The 19,993-nt window shown below is 46.9% G+C and overlaps 1 protein-coding gene across 4 annotated transcripts in view; it reads left to right on the forward strand.

Moving 5' to 3' along the window:
* The first annotated feature begins 529 nt into the window (after positions 1 to 529).
* MYO1B (myosin IB) overlaps positions 530 to 19,993 on the forward strand; it is a 190,823-nt gene continuing 171,359 nt past the window's right edge. For 2 of the 4 annotated variants that reach the window (XM_030326154.1, XM_030326155.1), the window contains exon 1: positions 19,891 to 19,986. The gene's annotated coding sequence lies outside the window, so the exon portion shown is untranslated. Of the gene's footprint in view, positions 590 to 19,889; positions 19,987 to 19,993 lie in introns of those variants that run through there. The other 2 variants (XM_030326153.1, XM_030326152.1) reach the window with 2 other exon arrangements.

Raw genomic sequence — 19,993 nt, forward strand, 5'->3', positions numbered from 1 at the left:
CCCTCCTGCCCCAGTTATTACATTTCTAGTTTGATGTTAGTGAATTCAGGAGTAAAAAAAAGGTACAAGGGCCGTGCTCTCCGTGGGCGCTGGGCGGGGACGCCTCCCTTTCCCTCTCCTCCCCTCCCGGCCCTATCTAGGCTTGCCCTCGGGTGCGGAGGCTGCCGCTCGCGCTCACCGGGGGGCGCTGTGCAGCCGGCACCGGGCGGCCGGAGGTGAGTCGGCTCGGAGGCGGCGGCTCCCGGTCCTGCAGGCGCGCGGAGGGGCGAATCCCAGGCGGCGAGGTCGCCGCCCCCGCCCCTCGGCCAGCCCCTCCGTCTGCCGGGGAGAGGGGAGTGGCCGCACGCCTCCCGCCGCAGCCCTGCTCTCCGCAGCCGCCGAGCTCTCTGCAGTCGGGCGCGCACCGGAGCCCAGCCTCGGCGCGTGGAGGCGGTGCGGGAGCGCGGGGCGCGCCAAGGGTCGGCAGCCGCGGGACAGCGTCCGCCCAGCAGCCTCCGCCGAGCAGCCGCCGCGGGAGCCCCGCAGCCTCGCAGTGGGCCCGCGTCCCGGAGCGCGAAGAGGACCAGGAGGCGGAGTGGCGCCCGGCGAGGTAGCGCGAGCGCTTTCCCCCTCTCCCTTGCCCTGCCCGCTCGCTCCAGCCGCGGCCCGCCAGGGGCGGTAGAGGGGGCGCCCCGCGCCTTTGTGCCCGAGGTCCCGGTGGCCCCGTCGCAGCCCGCGGGGCACGGGTCAGAGGGGGCTGCGGCGCTCTCGTCCCGGCGTGGCCGCGCTGCGGCGAGAACTCGCGCGTGCTGGAGGTCGCGCCCGGTGGTCGTGACTCCGCAGTCGTTTCGGGGGCGGGTGGGAGAGCAGGCTTGTGAACTAAGTTGCTCTTCCTTTGCCCTATTCTCCTAGCACTGTGGGCAAAGTGGAATCCAGATCTTCCCCGTTCTCACCCACACCCCTCCATTTCCCTGGCCCACAGCTGTTTCCTGGCCCCCTGGTTCTTTGGAAGTGGCCTCCTCCGGGAAGGAAAACGGAGGGAGAACAATGGGGCGTCCTGGGGTGTGGGGTTCAGGTGCGGCGTGCCCCGGCGGCGGCAGGGGAGAAGGGGGTCCAGGACCCGATGGGGCGTCCCGCGCGTGCAGCTGCGCCTCGCTCCTTTGTTCCGCCGCAGCGGAGGGGGCTGCCCTGGGTCTCGTTTCCTGCCCGGGATGGGATTGATTCACGGTCGTTGAGAGGGAAGGGGAGGGAGCGGGGCCGGAATGAAAACCAGATTAGGTACGGGAGCCCTGGAGGGTGCTAGCGGGGGCCGGGAGGAGGGTTGGGGAGGCGTTGATGAGAGTGCCCTGGAGAATGGATTGCAAACACACAACATTTTGTCTAGGGGCCGTGTGGGTTTCTGAAGCTTCTTTGTAATGCTTTGTTCAGGCTGTGGCCCGAGCGTTTATTGCCTCAACAAGTTGTGCACTTCCTTGAGTTCTAGGCGCTCCCGGTGTTAGTTTGCTGAAATCAAATCTTAGTTACAGTGGAGGAAGACTTTTTTTGTTATGGATCCGGGTATTTGTGTGTATGTGTGTGCCTCTGGATCTGTGTGTGTGTAGCCAGTGGATATTGGCTTGAATGGGTATGAGGCAAACTTTATAGAATTGATTTTGACATAAAATAATTTTCTCCATTGTAATATAGTATATAACAATTTTCCAGGAATGTTTGAGGGGAAACCACTATAAAATTAGACATTGCTAAATAAATGAATCAGATTATGTAACACTTGAGTTGAAAAACCCTTTTGCAGGCTTTCCCAGAAAACACACCCCACACACCAGTGTTTGGATTTTGAGTCGAAAAGCCACTGCTTCTGTGCTTTCACTCTCCCCATGTGGGCCACCTGGAATAAGAAAAAGAACTCTTACCATTATGGTGAATGGGAATTTTTTTTTTAGGGGGGAGGTAGAATTAAAGGTAATATGTTGGCTATTTGTTGAGTGACCCTTTTCTAGATTGGAATCAAGAAACCCAGGAGGAAACAAGGTTGACCTGCTGAGGGAGCCAGGGGGCATTGAATGATGAATGTTGTTTGAATGGGGTATTCCAAGCAAACCTGTTTTGGGAGGAGGCTGACTTTTCCAGGCGTTCATGGTTTGTGTCTATGGGACAGTAGTGGAAGGATCCCAAAGTGGGACTGAAGGTTAGAGTTACCGTGGTGATAACTTAGGAGACATTCAGGTATAGTAGTCTGGCTGCAGGCAGGGGCGGCAGATGACCCAGTGCTGTGTCTTTGACAGCTCTGAGGACCCGCTGTGAAACCACCCCATTGGGCATTCATGTTAGGACAACCAAGTTTGAAAGCCTCTTAACCTTAGCATGGGAATTAGGAGCTTACTCCAGGGGGAAAATATGTTTCCTGCCCACTAAGTGGTAATGGAAAAGAGCTGTGCAAGCTGCTGCTGAGGGTTTGTCTTTTTCGTGGGGGGATGTGGTCACATTTTCAGGCCGGGCTGAGAAGCAGTGGGACTTGTCCTCAGGAGCCATTATGATGTGAAGCTGAAGTGGGATGTAGTCCAACCATCAAGCTGTTTGTTGTTATAACTAACACATTGCCTGGCAAAACATTGTGCCACAGGCAGCAAACAGAGGGAACAGAGGGAGACTCCTTCCTTATTGTTGTGTTGCCATTTTGGACTCTTCATGTGTGCTGTGAATAACTCTGTAAAATGTAGCGCCGTTGGATTCCTCCCAAGTACTCCTTGGGATATACATTAACAACAAGCAAAGCATGAGACTGTGTTAACTGTTGCTGGGGACACGGGGTGCGGGTAGGGGGTTTCTCTTCCATAGCTTGTCTCTGGCCAAGGGCTCTCCCCGTGGAGCTCCTGTTGTGCGTTGAGGCTGACTACTGGCTGCACCCCCTTCATGGGATGGGATGAATCATCACTTTGTCAAGCCTGGCGTTAAAGACTGACTCTCCGTGGTTGCCGCACAGTTATGCAAAGCAAGGAGGAGCTGTGGATGTCAGTGGGGAAGGAGTGGGGGTGGGAGTGGTTTGGCTAACAAGGGATCTTCAGAGTGTAAGATCCATGTTTTTAACATTTGTCCTTTTTGGTGAGACTCTCCTCTCCTCCCCTTCCCTTCTACTGTTTTCAGTAGCTGGATATTTGGATTTTAATTAAATAGCCTAAGAGTAATTGTCACTATCCTTTAGTGAGTGTTTACCATGTGTGACGGGTTTTGCATACGTAACTACGAATCCTTAGAGCTTGATGAAGTGGGTGTTATATCCATTTTACAGTTGAAATGAGGCCTAGGGAATTTAGTAGCTTGGCCTCTTACACCCTACTTCTGTAGGTAACTAGTAAGTGGTGGACGGGGAATTTGAACCCTGATCTCTGATTCCAAGGTCCCTAGTCTTTTATGTAGACACTGTATGGTATGATATCTGTTAATAATAGGAATAACAACAGTTTGATCATTTGATTCGCCTTTTGCAAAGTTCGTATCACTTTCCCGTATATTATCGTAACTGATCCTTTGAGGAACCTCTGTGAGATAGGTTTGGAAGGCACAGTTACTGACATCACAACCCTTAAAACTGTGTTGTTAAAAAGCTTTATGCTGTGTGATGGCCTGTGTGACTAAGCTTTAACTGAAGGAAACTTTATTTTTAAAAAGTTAGGCTGCCAACACTTAAAAATACTATTCTTTTTTGGAGACCTTTAAAAGTGGTGGAATAGAATAGATCTTACATAGTGTTTAAGCATTTTATATTTATTGAAATCCATTTTAGCTCCTTTTATCTTACAGCCTTTTCATAGAACAGCACACTTTGGAGACCCAGTGCCAGAGTGTCTTTTTAGAAGAGAAATAAGGAGGGAAGGAATGTGATTATGAAGAGGAAGTGGGGCATCAGAATTGGAAACATACGCAGCAGCAGGCCGTACATTTTCCCAGCACATGCTTTGGGTCCTGGCAGGCGCCTTTTACAGAAGACATCCTTCCTTAGGGAAGTGTCGAGGGCCCTTTTTTTACAATACCTCTGAGATCATCACATGTCTGTGCTCATGGGAACACATATTTCACGGGACTTCTGTGCTCATCCTTCCCCACAGGGGAAGCAAACGAGCTTAGTTGTCCGTGTGAGAAGGGAATGGAAGCTGTCTCCAGTCCTTGGGGTGGAATGGAGAGCGGTCGTGGGCAGGAGGCACCTGTCCTTGACCTGTCAGTGACCACCCGGTGTAGGAGCGGAATGGATTTTAACACTTGGCATCATCGTTTGTTTATGGCTTTCTCAGAATGCTCCTGGGTGAATGGGAAAGTCAATATTGGTTTTGTTTCTAAGACAAGAGTGTGAAGACTGTAAGTTCTACTTACATGTGTAATTGTTTCAAGCTAGGACCTCATTTGGGGTCTTCAGGGAGTATGGTGCAGGTGTGGTAACTTTTGTCTCCTCCTCTATGCCAGCCATTTGGAGGGAGCCAGACACGAGGTCTGCTGAGCTCTATTGGGGAGCACCTTCCAACTTAGCAGCTGAGCAGGGTGAGGGATGCGTAGCAGCGTCTTGCCCCTGTCACCTTTCCTGGGTTTCTCTTCAGTTGTCAGTGCCTTCTTCATCCATTCGTATTTTATTAAGCATAATGATGGGAGGCCATGCATTAAAAAGCAATAAAGGAAATCCATTGTGCCTTAAAGGACACACAGCAGGTCTGGTCATTGTGCCCAGAGTGGATATTGGTGACACGAAGAAAGTGACTGTGACAGCTGTGGTGACCAGGGCCACGCCAACACTTCTGCCAAGACAAAAGCTGAAAACAAAAGCAAGAGAGTCAGGGGGACCCCGAGCACAGTGCCCGCTCCTTCTTTGTTGGAGGTTTCATTTCTTCCAGCCTTTGATGGTGCGCAAGGGCCCGGAGTCTCTGAACGCCTGCCTCTGAAGGTTGGATTGGCTGGGATGTTAGGAAGCAGCATCCTGGAGGAGAGCACGGGGGATCCTTTTGTGGATTCTGAGGATGTCTAAAGTGCCCTTCCATGGGGGAAGGTGCCGACCTGCGTGGTTGGCCCTGGTGTATGGTAGGACCTTGGTGCCTCCTGCTTTCTTTCCTTCACACCTGCCAGTGTCCTGTCCTCCTCCTGTGTTCAGCCTGGCTGGAGATTCAGTCCCATTGAGGCTGTTCACAGACTTCGGCTGTATTTGCCTTGTGGACAAGAAATGCCAGGTCCCCAAAGAATGAAGCATTCATATTTTATATGACGGTCATTGCTCTTGTCGGTGAAGTGTTGGGTGCTTTCTTTGTGTCAGGCCTCATGCTGGGTACTCTCTACAGCTGGTTTTGTTGAATCCTCCTTGCTCTCCTTCAGTAGGAGATATTTGTGGATGAAGGAACTGAGTAAGCGCAGGAACTGTGTGCTGCTTTCCAGAACAACATGCTGCCTCCTGGTGCAGTGTTCTTTGAAGCTTTGGGCCACTTTTTTTTTTCTTTTAAGTTTATTTATTTACTTCGAGAGAGTGAGAGAGTGGGGGAGGGGCAGAGAGAGAGAGAGAGAGAGAGAGAGAATCTCAAGCAGGCTCTACACCGCCAGTGTGGAGCCAGATGCAGGGCTCAAACTCAAGAACCAAGAGACTGTGACCTGAGCTGAAATGTCCTCTGACGCTTAACCTCCTGAGCCACCCAGGCGTCCTGCGTTGGGCCACTTGTAAGGAGTATATTTTAAGGAGTTGGAGGGAGGGCCTGCCCTTGACAGTCCCTCCCCGCTGCCTTCCTTGCTTCCTTTGTCAGCTGCAGTCAGGGTTCCCGTGGGTGTCCTTGGCCAGTCCAGAGCTGGGCGGTTTGGTTGAAATGCTTCTCAGTTTCTCCTTCTTTTCTGGGCCTCATGCTTGGCTCTGCCATCGTGCCTCAGTCTCCCCCAGATGAGGGCGACTTGGGGAACAGGATTTAGCCTGCTGGTGAAGACCCGTTCCTTGCCTGTGCTCTTTCTTACTCTCTCCTGGCACTTCTTTATCTGCAGGAATGGGACGGCCATCTGGGGCTTTGCAGGGGCCTTGTCTGGTCTCTGGTCTCTAGTCTGTCCGAAGGCAGACGGTGTGCTGCTGGTCATCCAGTTGGAGGTCAGGGCCCGACGTGTGTGAGTGGAATGGTGTGAGCACCGCTGTGGAGCTGGGGCTGAGGGACCAAGACTTCGGACAAGGCGGGGAAAAAGAGGGTTGGTGTAGAATTTATATTCTTCCAAGATAGGCAGTTTTAGAAGTTGAAGTCTGGAGAAAAGTGAAAATTGACATTCTTTCTTTTCTTATCAGATAAACAACACTGAGCTTCTAAAAATACCAGGTGCCTGGCTTTCCCTGATACTTTGAGAGGCCAAGAGGAAACCAGGTCTGTGCCTTCCAGGGACTTTCCCACTGATCCTGGGTGGACCCAGGAAGCTTGGAAATGCACAGGTGTCTTCATTCTGCTGTGTTAAAAAATGAAAATACAATTCAAAATTGTACCTTATGTATTTTTAAACTTGTTAAAGAGAAAAGAGAGGAATTCGACATCCTTAAAGAGGTTTTCAAAAATTGAATGGAAAAGACGATGGAACAGGTTGTTAACTACTGAGTTTTGTGAACGGGGGTGTTCATGTCATTTCCCTGCTGATTTTCACTGGTTGCCCGAAAGTAGTTTTTGTACACTTCAATCAAAACAAACAGCAACAACAACTCTTGGTTTTTTCAAAAACTTTTCAGCCTTGATGGAAAAATCCCTGCTAGCCTGCTTGCATTTTCCATCGTACCTTCCTTCTTTCTTCTCCCTGAATGCTGCTTCCTTTTAAGTTCTTTGTTATTAGACCCTACAGTGCTACTTGCGGTTCTTAGCTGATCTTTTTTTTCCCCTTGAAAGTACTTCAGAAGGATCATCATGATTTTATTCATTTTAGAATCCCAGGCTAAATGCTTTTAGGAAAAGCTTAATTTAAAAAAATTTTTTTAAAGTCTATTTATTTTTGAGAGAGAGAGAGTGAGTGTGTGGCACCCAAGCAGAGGAGGGGCAGTGAGAGAGGGAGACAGCGAATCCAAAGGAGGCTCCATCCAGGCTCTGAGCTGTCAGCACAGATCCTGATGTGAAGCTCGAACCCATGAACCGTGAGATCATGAACTGAGCCGAAGTTGCACGCTTAACCAACTGAGACACCCAGGCACCCCAGGAAAAGCTTAATTTTTATGAACCCTGGGCTTAGGTCAGTCTGCATGGCTAGTGTTTTGTAGGCACTCTGCGTAACAGTTGTAATAGGCTGACCACAGTTTTGATCTACCCCTGATGTGGTGAGCCATCTAGGAAGAAGTTCTCATTTGCCTGAAATCTTCAGGGTGTGGAGAGGTATTCATAAAAACATATGAATTGTCACAGTGGGTGAGATTCAGGCTTCTGCTTTGTGCAGCAGCAGAATATAAGTTAATACAGTATTCTGTGTCATCGGGTTAGGGGGCTGGAGTTAGATTTCATCGCTTCATAGGTTTCATGGATAACTTTAAATATCTCTAATTGCATGATCTCTTAAAAACTTCTCATTCATATATTTAAATTCGTATATTCAGATTCTTGAATTGTTTATTTTTGTTCTATCTTCTATATATTTCACATCTTCAAAGGACGTTGATAGTATTGGTATTTTGACTCTCAAGTGCCCAATTTTTGGAATAGTAGAGTATTAAAGTTGAAAGAGCCTAAAGGTCACTGCTGTAACCCCTTCATTGTATCTGAGACCTGCTTAGGTTCATGAAGTTGACCTGGGAGAGATCTGGGAACTTGACCGTAGTCTTCTTTTCTTTTCTCACAGCCCCCCCCCGCCCCAAGAGTGAGCATGTGGGAGAGGGGCAGAGAGAGAGAGGGAGAGAGAATCGCAAGCAGGCTCTGCATTGTCAGTGCAGAGCCCTAGGTAGGGCTCGAACTCATGAACCGTGAGGTCATGACGTGAGCCACCCAGGTGCTCCTTGACTGTAGTCTTTTAACTTCTTGCTCAGTTTTTCTTCTAGGGGAATATTTCATTGTCTCCCCAAGTCCATCTAAATTCAAGCTCAGTACCCAGTACCTAATAGTTGATCCTCTTTTGACTTGGCTGTTTGTGCTGATAGGATTCCCATCATCATCTGGACTTGGGATTCCAGAAGCATTCCCTACTTCTCCACTTTCTGTGACCCATCCATTCAGTTGTTTTATTTGGTTGATTATTGCCTTTAATTTCCAAGTCCTTAAGCCTCTGCTCTGGCTCAGGCCTCTGAAATGCTGGGTTAGTAGAATGTAGCAATTACCAAAGTGGGTTCCATAAAAAGTTAGGTTGAAAAAAAAAATCCCATAAAGTGAGTAGATGTGTACTTCAGAAAGGGTTCCTTGGAGAAGTAGGTGTTGGTTCAATAACATTTTAAATAGGTTTCTTTGCAGAAAGACTTGTTATGGCCTTTCACTTGTGGTTGCGGACTATGACTATCCAAGAGAGAGATACAGTATGCACATGTCCCCATTGTGTGACCACTGAACCCCTTCTGGCAGGGGTCATTATTTGACAACACTGCTATAGTTACTTCACAGTACCATTTCTAGAGCCGTTACCAGCTGACTTTGTAGGAGAATGTGTATTCGTTTGATGTGAGCCACACTTGGTTCACTCTCAGATGTGTCTTAAGCTTTTTGACCTCATTATTCTCCTGGAGCTTTCCTTCACCCTGGAAGGCCCTCTCCACCCTGTTACACGTCTTTCACAGCCAGGTTTGTTCTCATCTCAACCAGTTTCCCCCAGACTCTTGCTCTTCTGAACTTAGAGCATTTACTGTTTCACCGCTTAAAACAAAGAGAAAATATTTAAAACAGTCAAAATATTAGAAGGAATGTTGCACACCCCTAATAGTTAAATTACTGGAATTCACAAAAGTGACACTTTCCCTATTTGTGTCTGTTGATGTGTCACACACACATTACACTGTTGCCTCTTTATCCATACTGGGGAGCTTGTTCCCATTAGCTAGGCATGTGGCTTTTTAAAAAAAAAATTGTGTTATTGTTATTACATTGCATGTATATAGTATGCAGGGAGAATTGAGATCTTTAGGGCTTCATGGCTTACCATCTGTGACCTGATATCCCTCTCTATTTATTTATGTCTTTTATGTCCTCTGGTGAAATTTTATCATTTTGTGTCTGAAACTCTTACATCTTCTGTTAGATTTGTGCCAACGTGCCTCATGGTTTTCGTGGTCATTGTGAATGGATTTGTGTCTCATATCTCTGATTGGTGTTGCTGGTGTACAAGAGTGGCATTGACTTTGTGTTTGTTTGTAGATCGGTCTTGACTGATCAAGTTTCCGCTTAAACTTGGGTTTGTGCTTGGAGCCTGAGGTTGGGTGGCTTACCTAATAGAGCACAAAATACACCCTGTGGTGGAAATGTCACCTTTCCCACTTGTAAGATTACTGCAGTACTTTTTGAAGTAAGGGGAGGTGACTTTTTTAAATTCTTCAGTGTATGCATTTATTCATTCATCAGATGTTTGGGTGCTTATTATGTGCCGGACCCTGGACTGGGCCCTGTACTAGTCTTCAGTGGTGGTAGCACAGGCATGATTTCCGCTCTCATGGCGTATGAGGGGAGAGAGATGTTGCAGAAATGAACGCAGATATTTATGATTTATGAATTGTGATTGGTGCTGTGAAGGAAAAGGACAGGGGACTGTGAGAATAAGAAAGGCTAAGAGAGGTGACGTTAGATTGAGGCTCCAGGGAGGGCCTGTCTGAGGACGTGGACATTGGTGCAGTGGTCTTGAGAATGAGTCGGTGCTGGAGGAAGAGAAGCCCGAAGAGCTTTCCAGACCCTCAAAAACAAGCTCAGAAGCCCCAAGATGGGGCTCTGCTGTTAATGGTAGATTGCTGGAAATTTTAGTAATCAGTGACTGAAATCAAGTTACTGCCTCTTAGTAAATCATCATGATAGTGGTATTCAATAGTGTGTAAATTATGATGACATGGGAATATTTATTTTTGGTCAGTAATTTCCTCTTCTGCCCCTTCCTCCTCAAATGAAAATGCTTGAGGGGTGCCTGCGTGGCTCAGTCGGTTGAATGTCCGACTTCGGCTCAGGTCATGATCTCTCAGCTTGTGAGTTGGAGCCCCATGTCGGGCTCTGGGATGACAGCTTGGAGCCTGGAGCCTGCTTCAGATTCTGTGTCTCCCTCTCTCTCTGCCCCTCCCCTGCTCATGCTCTGTTTCTTTCTGTCTCAAAAATAAATAAACATTAAAAACATTTTTTTTAAGAAGAAGAGAAAACGCTCGAGTTAAGAGAGTGCCTCCGTGGTGCGGCTTGAACTGGGCTGCTGCCCATCCTCCATCCCCAGTTCCCCATCTGAGTGCTGCCATTACCCCATGTACTGGCACCTGCTGGGCACATCAGAATCCTGCTCAGACTGGGTCCTGCTCTGAGTCTGGACAAGCCCTCTTCCCTTCCCGGGAGGGGTTTGGAGCAAGGCCACCTTTGGCTCTTTCAGTGGCTAAGCCCTTACCCCCCCCCCCCCCCCCCCCCCCCTTCTCCAAAGATACACTGAAGGCTTTGGGGTAGGCGGAGGGGTCCTGTGTGAGTTACACTTAAGCCCACCTAGACTAACTGCTCTTTGGTCATTGAAGCTTTGCACCGGGGTAAGTGTGACTGAGTCTGGTTCTTTCTTACATGCTTCAGTGGGAGGCAGTGTGGTGCAGTGGTTACAGGCTAGTTCTAGAGAAAGTATTGGTTTGGAGATTTGACTCTTCTTTGTCCATGGCGTTGGGCAGGTAGCTTAATTTGTCTATGCCTCTGCTTTCTCATCTGCAAAATGCAGGTCACAATAGAGCCTTCTTTTGGGGCTTGTAGTAAGGATTCAATGTGTTAACACGTGTATGTGTCTAAAACAGCGTCAGGCACAGGCATCACTCTGTGTAAAGGTTAGTTACTATTCCTTGGTCTTTCCTGAAAATGGATTCCTGGGGTTCTTCCTCCTCCCTGCCAGACACCCAGACCTGTTTGAATCCGAGCAGTGCACATGATTTATGATTTGATACGGGACTCAAGTTATTCCTAAAAAATAATTAGGAATAAAGGTGGCAAAGAAATAAGCCAAAATGTTCATGGCGATTGTGTTGGTGTAATTGTGGTGACTTACTTTTACCCCTCTTATTTTACACGTTTCCCATAATCGGGTTATGTTACTTCTGTACAGATGATAATATAATAACATCTTATGGAAAAAGGCCAGGCTGGCACTTAACCCTAGTGGTTCTTTAAAGTGGGGCAGAAGAGGAGGGATGCCTGGGTCCTGCCTGCTCAGATTGCTTTGACACGTGGTGGAGTACCTTCCGGTTTATGTCTCTCCGGGCAGAAGTACAACGGTATTTAAAAGTCTTTAGTAGAGATGGCCCCGAAAGTTAGAAGGTGGGGGATGTGGTTCCTAGTGAAAGGAAACTCTTCATTCTTTGTTTCTTCTTCTGTTTTTCCCTTTGTGTTCCTTCTTGCGCTCCCTGAGCAGGCCTCCAGCCATCTGTTACTCAGTCTCTTTTGGGCTCCTCATACTCCCCTCCCCCTCGAATATGTTCTTTTTCATCCCCCATCTTTCTCCTTTACTTGCTGTCGTGCAGTAAAGGAGATGCATACGTTTCTACGTTTTAAAGAGTATTTTTTTCTTTATTTTTAACCGTAAAACTAAATGTAACTTTTTGCCTTCAAAAATCTAAATTGAGTTGCCTTTTATTTACTCACACCTGTAATTAATTGATTGATTGACTTAGTTTCTAACTAAATCACTAAACTCTGGGGGCGGGGGGAGGTGGGTCTGTGCCTCCTGATAGCTCCAGGAATCATGGGGGATTGGGAGTCTGAAAGAAGGGAAGATTGAGGGGATGAGGAAGTTAAATTTCTCCTCTTTCCCTGTTTTTCTTAGGATGATCTGTATTGTTACCATTTCATTATGTGTCAGAATTTTTAAACATTTCCAAACTGGAAGAACAGAATTCTGGACAATTACCAAGGTGCATTTTTACAAAGAAAACCTTGCCAAATCTGACACATTTCCTCAAAAGTCCGTTGCTTTTAATTACTTTTTAAAAAGTTCAGCAAGCTTTCCAGCTCTCCTTTCATGCTCTCTTGTATAATTGTGAGTGGAGAAATGGGCTTTCCTGCTAAGTTTGTTTTATCTGCAGGAATTTATGCGTAAGCAGGGGTATTCTATGAGTGTCTCAAAATAATACCGACACAGGTTTCAAAGAGGATATGACAGCCGTGGAGTGGAAGAGCTACTTCCTTGAGAAATATTGCTAATTTCAGTGAGATTTCACAGTTGAATGTGAAATCTAGTTGAGGGGATTTGAATGAGGTGATGCCTTCCCATCCCATATTTCACAATTTATAATGTTTTTCATCTCTCACCACAAATGCCCAATTTGAATGTGACATAAATATTTATGAGCATTCTTTCTGTGTTGTGAGGAAGTCTAGTACAATTACAGTAAAATCTAGACTTATAGAATGGGTATCACCAGGAGTTAGTATTTCTTTTTCAGAAGGATTCGTGATTTGGAATCCTTTAAATTAGGAACAATACACATACGACTTTTGAGTAAGGCAGCGGTCGGAGAAGGTATGTATGTACATGTACCCGTGCAGCATGTACCCGTTTTCACACGGACTCACCTAGGTATGCGCAGGACTTTGTACATGTTTGTGGCTGTTGCCTGTTTCATTTCATTTGCACCAAAACGTGGAGAAGGAGAAATTTGTTGGGTTTGTTGGTATGAAGTGTACCAGGAATAGGGCATGAGCATTGAAGAAATAATGGTAAAACTGTCAGCCCAGTCTTAATCCTTGCCTTTTGCTGCTCATTTGGAAAACAAACAAAATGGTATGCGTAAAATGTTAAAGGAAACTTGTACCCCGTTACATCCTTGGAAGGGGCCAGTTTTCCGTCTCATGGATTCCAGGATGGAATAGTTGACAACTTGCCGGAGAAATGCCCCTCTTTACCTGGCACACAGGCTGGCGACATTGGCTAGGGAGGTGGCTTCACCTGTGATTTAGCTTCTAGCCTTACGCGTGCTCTCCTGGCCTCAGCTGTGCGTGATGATCTTTTCTTACTGGAACATTTAATTACCGTGGCAGATGTGGGGAGCTCAGTTCTGCAGCTGTACAGCTGTTTGTATGTCCAGTTGGATTTCTTGAGAGAATTAATCACTTTTTCGAGGATCTTATGCTGAGGTCTACAAGTATAATAGGATTTAAGGGGAAAGTTTATTGCATGGGAGTTTGCACTGGATGTTGTAACAGATGCAGCATGGAGGTGGAGTGACAGACAGCTGAGGGGGGTTCTGTAGTAAACTTCCCATTTACCCTGAGGCCAAGCAATTCACAAATCCAAGATTGCTAGAACTCTCATATGGACATTCTGTCCTAGAGAGTCATCTTAAGAACCTTACACAAAGTTTGGAAAATGGAGCTAAAAAAGACACCTTTTGAGCCAGCTACTCTAAAATATCAACTGTAGTCACTTCTGAATATTCCTTTCCAAGCTTTTGATGTCTGTGTTTAAGATCTATACTGTTGGGGCGCCTGGGTGGCGCAGTCGGTTGAGCGTCCGACTTCAGCCAGGTCACGATCTCGCGGTCCGTGAGTTCGAGCCCCGCGTCGGGCTCTGTGCTGACTGCTCGGAGCCTGGAGCCTGTTTCCGATTCTGTGTCTCCCTCTCTCTCTGCCCCTCCCCCGTTCATGCTCTGTCTCTCTCTGTCCCAAAAATAAATAAACGTTGAAAAAAAAAAAAAAAAGATCTATACTGTTGCCTAGTTTTTCAAATAGATTTTATAATTGTATATTGTTGCATTGAGTACCATAATGTCCCCAAGCATTTTTTTTTAAGTTTATATTTTGAGAGAGACCTTGCAGGGGAGGGTCAGAGAGCGAGGGAGAGAGAGAATCCCAAGCAGGCTCTGAACTGTCAGCGCAGAGCCCGAGGTAGGGCTCAAACTCATGAACCGTGAGATCACGACCTGAGCCAAAGTTGGGCGCTTAACTGACTGAGCCACCCAGGCCCCCCACACCAAACATTTCTTACTGTTGGGCATTTGGGTTGCTTCCACATTTTGCCGTGGTAAATAATACTGTGATAAACACTTTTGTACCTCTACCCTTTTCCATAGTTTGGATGCTTTTCTGACAGTAGACGCTGAGAACAAGCTGATTGGATCAAACACTGTTGTGACCATTTCGATAGCTGGAGTGTGGGATGGCTCCCCGGATTCTGGCCTGTGAGGGGTCGGGAATGGCTGGCACACACAGGCCCAAAGGGGGATGGGTTTGTTTGGGCTGCGGGGCCTCAGGGCGGTGTGTGAGGCTGAGCAGACCGCTGAAGTCCAGGGCCTGGCACTCAGGGACAAGCCAGGGCCTGAGGTCCAGATGGAGGCATCACGGGTATCTGGTTGAAGATGTTAAGATTGCTGGAGGGTGGAATGAGAAGAGAAGAAGGCGGATGATAGAACTCTGGTGAACCTTATTTTGTGACAGGCAGAGGAAGGAGAGGCCATTAAGGAGAATAAGGAGTGAGGCGGGGTGGGAAGTGGGCCGCCAGGGAGAAATGGCCAGTGGAAGCCAGGGCAGGAGTGAGTTTTGAGGAGAGAGTGAGGTGGGCAACAAATAGGTGGTGACATTTTTTCCGAGGCTGTTTCGGTGGCGTGTGCCAGGTAACGGGTAGCAAGTGTCAAAGGCAGGCCTCGTCAGAAACCTGAGGTGTGGAAGGAGAGACTGGAAGTAGGCAGTTGCCAGAAGGGATTGTAGGACGGTTTGTTAGTCTGCTGGGGCCGCTGTAATAAAATACCATAGACTGGGTGGTATAAACAACCAGAAATGTATTCTCTCACAGTTCTGGAGGCTGGAAGTCCAAGAACAAGGGGTCGGCGGGTCTGGTTTCTTCTGAGGCCTCTCCTGGGCTTGCACACAGCCCCCTTCTCTGTGTCCTCATGTGGTTGCCCCTCCATCCGTGTCTTCTGTGTCTGAGTCTTCTCTTCTTATAAGGACACCTGTCATATTGGGTAAGGGCCCACACTTATGGCCTCATTAAAAAAATTTTTTTTAATGTTTATTTCTGAGAGAGAGAGAGAGGGGGGGGGAGGGGCAGAGAGAGCGAGGGAGACTCAGAATCTGAAGCGGGCTCCAGGCCCCGAGCTGTCAGCACAGATACCGACACGGGGCTTGAACTCGTGAACTGTGAGATTGTGACCTGAGCCGAAGTTGGACGCCCAACCGACCGAGCCACCCAGGTGCCCCCAGTGGCCTCATTTTAACTTAATCACTTCTTCAGAGACCCTGTTTCTAAATCTAGTCACATTCTGAGGTCCTGGGGGTTAGGGCTTCAACAGACGAATTTGGGAGACAGACACAATTCAACCCCTAACACATGGATTCAGGCCTGGTGATCCACATGTCTCCCTCCGTGCTCCCCATCTTCCACACGGTTGATCATCTCCTTCTTGTCACACTCGTCTCTTGTCTTTGGTGACCTGTGCTCCTCTGGTCTCATCCCTTAGCTCCTCCTGACCCTTTGGTGTCCAGGTTCCGCAGGGTTTGGGCCTTGGCCCTCTTCTCTTCCTGAAATGAAGTTCATCTGTCTGCAACTCCTTCTCAACTGCAGCTTTTCATCCTGTACCAAAGTGTTCATTCTTCCAGGTATCAGATTAACCCTTCTATTATTTTGATGATGTTTTATTTGATGAGAGACTAAATCATTTTGTGATCCTGTCCTTATGGTTGCTTATCTCACAGTTAAAAAAAAAAAAATAGCAGGGGACGCCTGGGTGGTTCAGTCGGTCAAGTCAGACTCTTGATTTCGGCTCAGGTCATGATCTCACAGTGATAAGGTCGAGCCCCGTGTTGGGTCTGCACTAGGTGAGGAACCTGCTTAGGATTCTCTCTGTCCCTCTCTCTCTGCCCCTCTCTCCTTCTGAGGCAGAATTATTTTGGCAGCTATGGTATGACTGCCTTTTTTCTCCAGATGTAGTATTTTTTTTTTTTTTTTAATTAAAGCTGTAGAGGTTAAGATTATCATATCTGATGCTGAGGAGGGAGCCTTCACATGCTTATTGGTTAAGGGGCCGAGGTTGATTTGTGAGTAGGGTATTTAAACTATGTTTGGTTGTTTTGGGGCATCTGGTATATGTGTGTTTACACAGTGTTTCTCTCAATAGCCTATTGAAATATATCAATAGGATTTCTACACAAAAGTTCATATTTTTATTGAAGAAGCCGAGTATCAGATTTCTAAAAGTATGTAAATTATGGAGAGATTTACTATTTGGCTACCTAAAATAGAAACACCCAGATTTTGCTGGGCAACCTTGAGAGGAACATTTATCTCTGTGGACAGTTTTAAAGAAGTATGTAATTTTAAAGTATGAAACTCAAATTTAGTTTTTAATAGTAACTTATGTGTTTATTCTGTCTTTAAGAGCAAGGTTATGGAATGACATGTGACCTTGTACTCTTGACTCTATGTCTGGTTGTGGGTTTCAAGTGTTATTTTTGTGCTTTCTTACATGACTTAAGCACTTCTGACTACATTTGGGACAGAAAAAAATACGGCAGTTGGATATAGTTTTGAAACACCAGCCAAATTTTTAACCTGGTAATATGATAGTACTACTCATTCTTTGACTTTTCTAGGCTCACAGCTTTAGAACACAGTATAAGGTCTTAGTGACCTCCTGACTTGCTGGATCAGTTGGTGTTCTTTTTCTCCGTAAAATATATCAACTGGTGGCCCATAACACGCTAAAGGCTCAGAGTTAGAGGGCTACCCTGTAGTATGTTCTTGAGTTTCTGTTCCTTCCAGTGGGGGTGTGTGCACATCCAGACTCAGCTGTGTTTTCTTTCCCCCAAACCTTATGCCAGTTGTACTTACTACTCTATAATATAATGGTTTTAAATTGATGTGCAAAAAGAATTGCTGTTTTTGTGAACGTTTATTTGAATTCATTTCAGTGTTTTGGAGACCACCCGATAAAAGTACGTTTCTAAAAAATGATTGCAGCTGATTTGAGAGTGGCTGAGGTAACTATAAAGGATTTGGGGAGACCTGAAAGAACAGTATTCCCGCTGGTATTGTCAGCCATTCAGGAGAGGTGGGTTGAGTTGTGATCATGTAAACCCCAAGAATTTCGAGGTGCCTAGGTGGCTCTGTTGGTTAAGTGTCTGATTCTTTTTTTTTTTTTTATTTTTTTTTATTTTTTAAATTTTTTTTTTTCAACGTTTATTTATTTTTGGGACAGAGAGAGACAGAGCATGAATGGGCGAGGGGCAGAGAGAGAGGGAGACACAGAATCGGAAACAGGCTCCAGGCTCCGAGCCATCAGCCCAGAGCCCGACGCGGGGCTCGAACTCACGGACCGCGAGATCGTGACCTGGCTGAAGTCGGACGCTTAACCGACTGTGCCACCCAGGCGCCCCAAGTGTCTGATTCTTGATCTCTGCCCAGGTCGTGACCTCACGGTTTGTGAGATCGAGCCCCGCGTTAGGATTCTCTCTTTCTGCCCTTTCTTGCTTGTGCTCTCCTCCTCTGTCTCTCAGAATAAATAAATAAACTTAAAAAAAAAATAGGTAAAAAATAAACCCCGAGAATCTTAGCGGCTCGGAGGAGTAATCCACACTCACAGGGTGCGTCCACTGTAGGTGAGGTTGTGGCTGTGCTCCGTGTCACCCTCACTCGTCCCCTGTCCCCCAGGACAGAGTCTGACGGAGCAGCGCCCTCTGGAGCGTTGCTGATCCCTGGGCTGGAGGGAAAGACAGCTGTGAGGTACGTATGACGTATGACGTACGCTTACATTCAGCGAGGTGGGGGTGTAAAATCTTCCCACAGGGAGGAGTGTCGAGCATTTGTCAAGAATAATGTGGTCTGCTCCCTGTTGTTTCTCTCGTGTCTTTACAGCCTCACCATTTCTTTACAGAGATTAGACCTGGAAGGTGGTGCCATGAGATGGCTTATCAAAGAAAGTACTGCTGTGTTACTATAGTCAGTGGACACAGACTCAAAGAAAAGGCCTCAGCTTTACAGCAGAAAGATGGGCAGATAAATGTATGATTATAGGGTTTGATTTAAAATAATATGTTTTGGTTTATCTTTTTTTTTTTAAAATGTTTATTTATTTTTGAGACAGAGAGAGACAGAGCATGAACGGGGGAGGAGCAGAGAGAGAGAGAGAGAGAGAGAGGGAGACACAGAATCCGAAGCAGGCTCCAGGCTCTGAGCTGTCAGCACAGAGCCCGACACGGGGCTTGAACTCACGGACCGTGAGATCGTGACCTGAGCCGAAGTCGGACGCTTAACCGACTGAGCCACCCAGGCGCCCCAGGTTTATCTTTTTAAATGACTTCCAACTTTGACTGAATTTTTAAAATTTCAACCCAGCAGCCAAACTGTCAATCCTTACGCATTTGGATGAGAGAGCCTACTTTAGTCTCAAACCCTCTTGTCCCCCTTGCCCCCTCCATCAATTAGAGTTCCACCTTTTGTGATACATTCATCTGTTATTTCTCTTGCACTTATTCTCTTATTTCGTTTCCATTAATTCTACCCTAGTTCTTATTCCTGAACTGCTAGATTTGTGCCCCCCGCTGGTTTCCCTGCTGCTAGCTCGTAAAGCGCCTTTACACAGTTAGACAAAGGTACCCTTCAGGAGTGCTTGGGTGGCTCATTTGGTTAAGCATCTGACTCTTGATTTCGGCTCAGCAGGTCATGATGTCATGGTTCGAGAGTTTGAGCCCCGCGTCAGGCTCTGTGCTGACAATGTGGAGCCTGCATGGCATTCTCTCTCCCCTTCTCTCTTCCCTTCCCCAACTCATGCTCTCCCTCTCCCTCTCCCTCTTTCTCTCTAAATAAATAATTAACATTTAGAAAAAAAGAAAAGAAAAAGGTACCCTTCAAAGCAAACACTATCCCACAGGAGCTTGACTTGATGTCAGTGTCCATTTCCCCCCTTGGCCCGGCCCACTTTTATGCAGTGCACAAACTGAACAACTGCACAGAGCAATCTTGCTTCCTGCTTCTAGCTCTCTCCCAACTAATTTCGACTATCCACTGATAAAACCTCCTTTAGATTTTTTGTTGTCTGTCGCTGCTCAAGGCATTTTTGATGGCTCTCTATCATCTATAATGGCTGTCTTTGATTTTATTTTCTATTGTACTATCACCAGTGACCCTCAGTCACACTTATTGCCCTCTGGATGTGCTGACTGCCACATGGACATCATAGGTACTCTTCCCTCTCGTCTCTCACCCCTTCCCACATTTCCAACTATAAGCTCCTTAGCTTGGACTCTCAGTCTTGTCTCAGTGTACCTTTCCTCGCAGTGTCATGGCCCGCCAGGGCCTCGCACCTGCTGTCTTCTGCCGTTCCGCCTAGTCACTATCTTCTGAATGTTTTGTACTTCGTGCTTCAAAGTTCTTTTCTGCTTGATCACATACTGCTCATCCTCAGAAAGCCAAGGTCAAGTTTCATGCCTTCAGCCATCCTCCTCTGATTCTCCTACACCATAATAGCCCCACCTCTAAACATAAACCCTCGTCTCTATATTGCTCCTTTGGAGGCGAATCATCTGCCCTAGGTGAGCGCCTAGTTTATTAGTTATATTGCTCTGAAGTATTTTGTTTTCTCAGCTAGATTGCCAGTGACTGGGAGGTAGTAGATGCATGTCTCATTCTTTTCTCCCAGAGTCTGTGTATACCAGCTACACGGGTCCGAGCAGTAGCCTGGAGAGAAGAGAGTCCAGTCTGGTTAATCATATAATATAGTCCTGGATGGAAGCTCAGGCTGCTTCTTCCTGGCCACAGGATATTGACCTACTTTTCCTTTCTTATCTCTGTGCAAAATATTTGTTGTACTCAGTGTGTTCTCCCTGTCACAACGAATGTTTGTCTCTTCCTTTCATACGAACCGAATGCTAAAGTGCTAGTTAAATCAGTGGAAAAAACAATGGAGAAGAAGAGTTGGTAAGCA

Source organism: Lynx canadensis, chromosome C1 (assembly GCF_007474595.2).
Source record: "Lynx canadensis isolate LIC74 chromosome C1, mLynCan4.pri.v2, whole genome shotgun sequence".
In the NCBI taxonomy this organism is placed as follows: Eukaryota; Metazoa; Chordata; class Mammalia; order Carnivora; family Felidae; genus Lynx; species Lynx canadensis.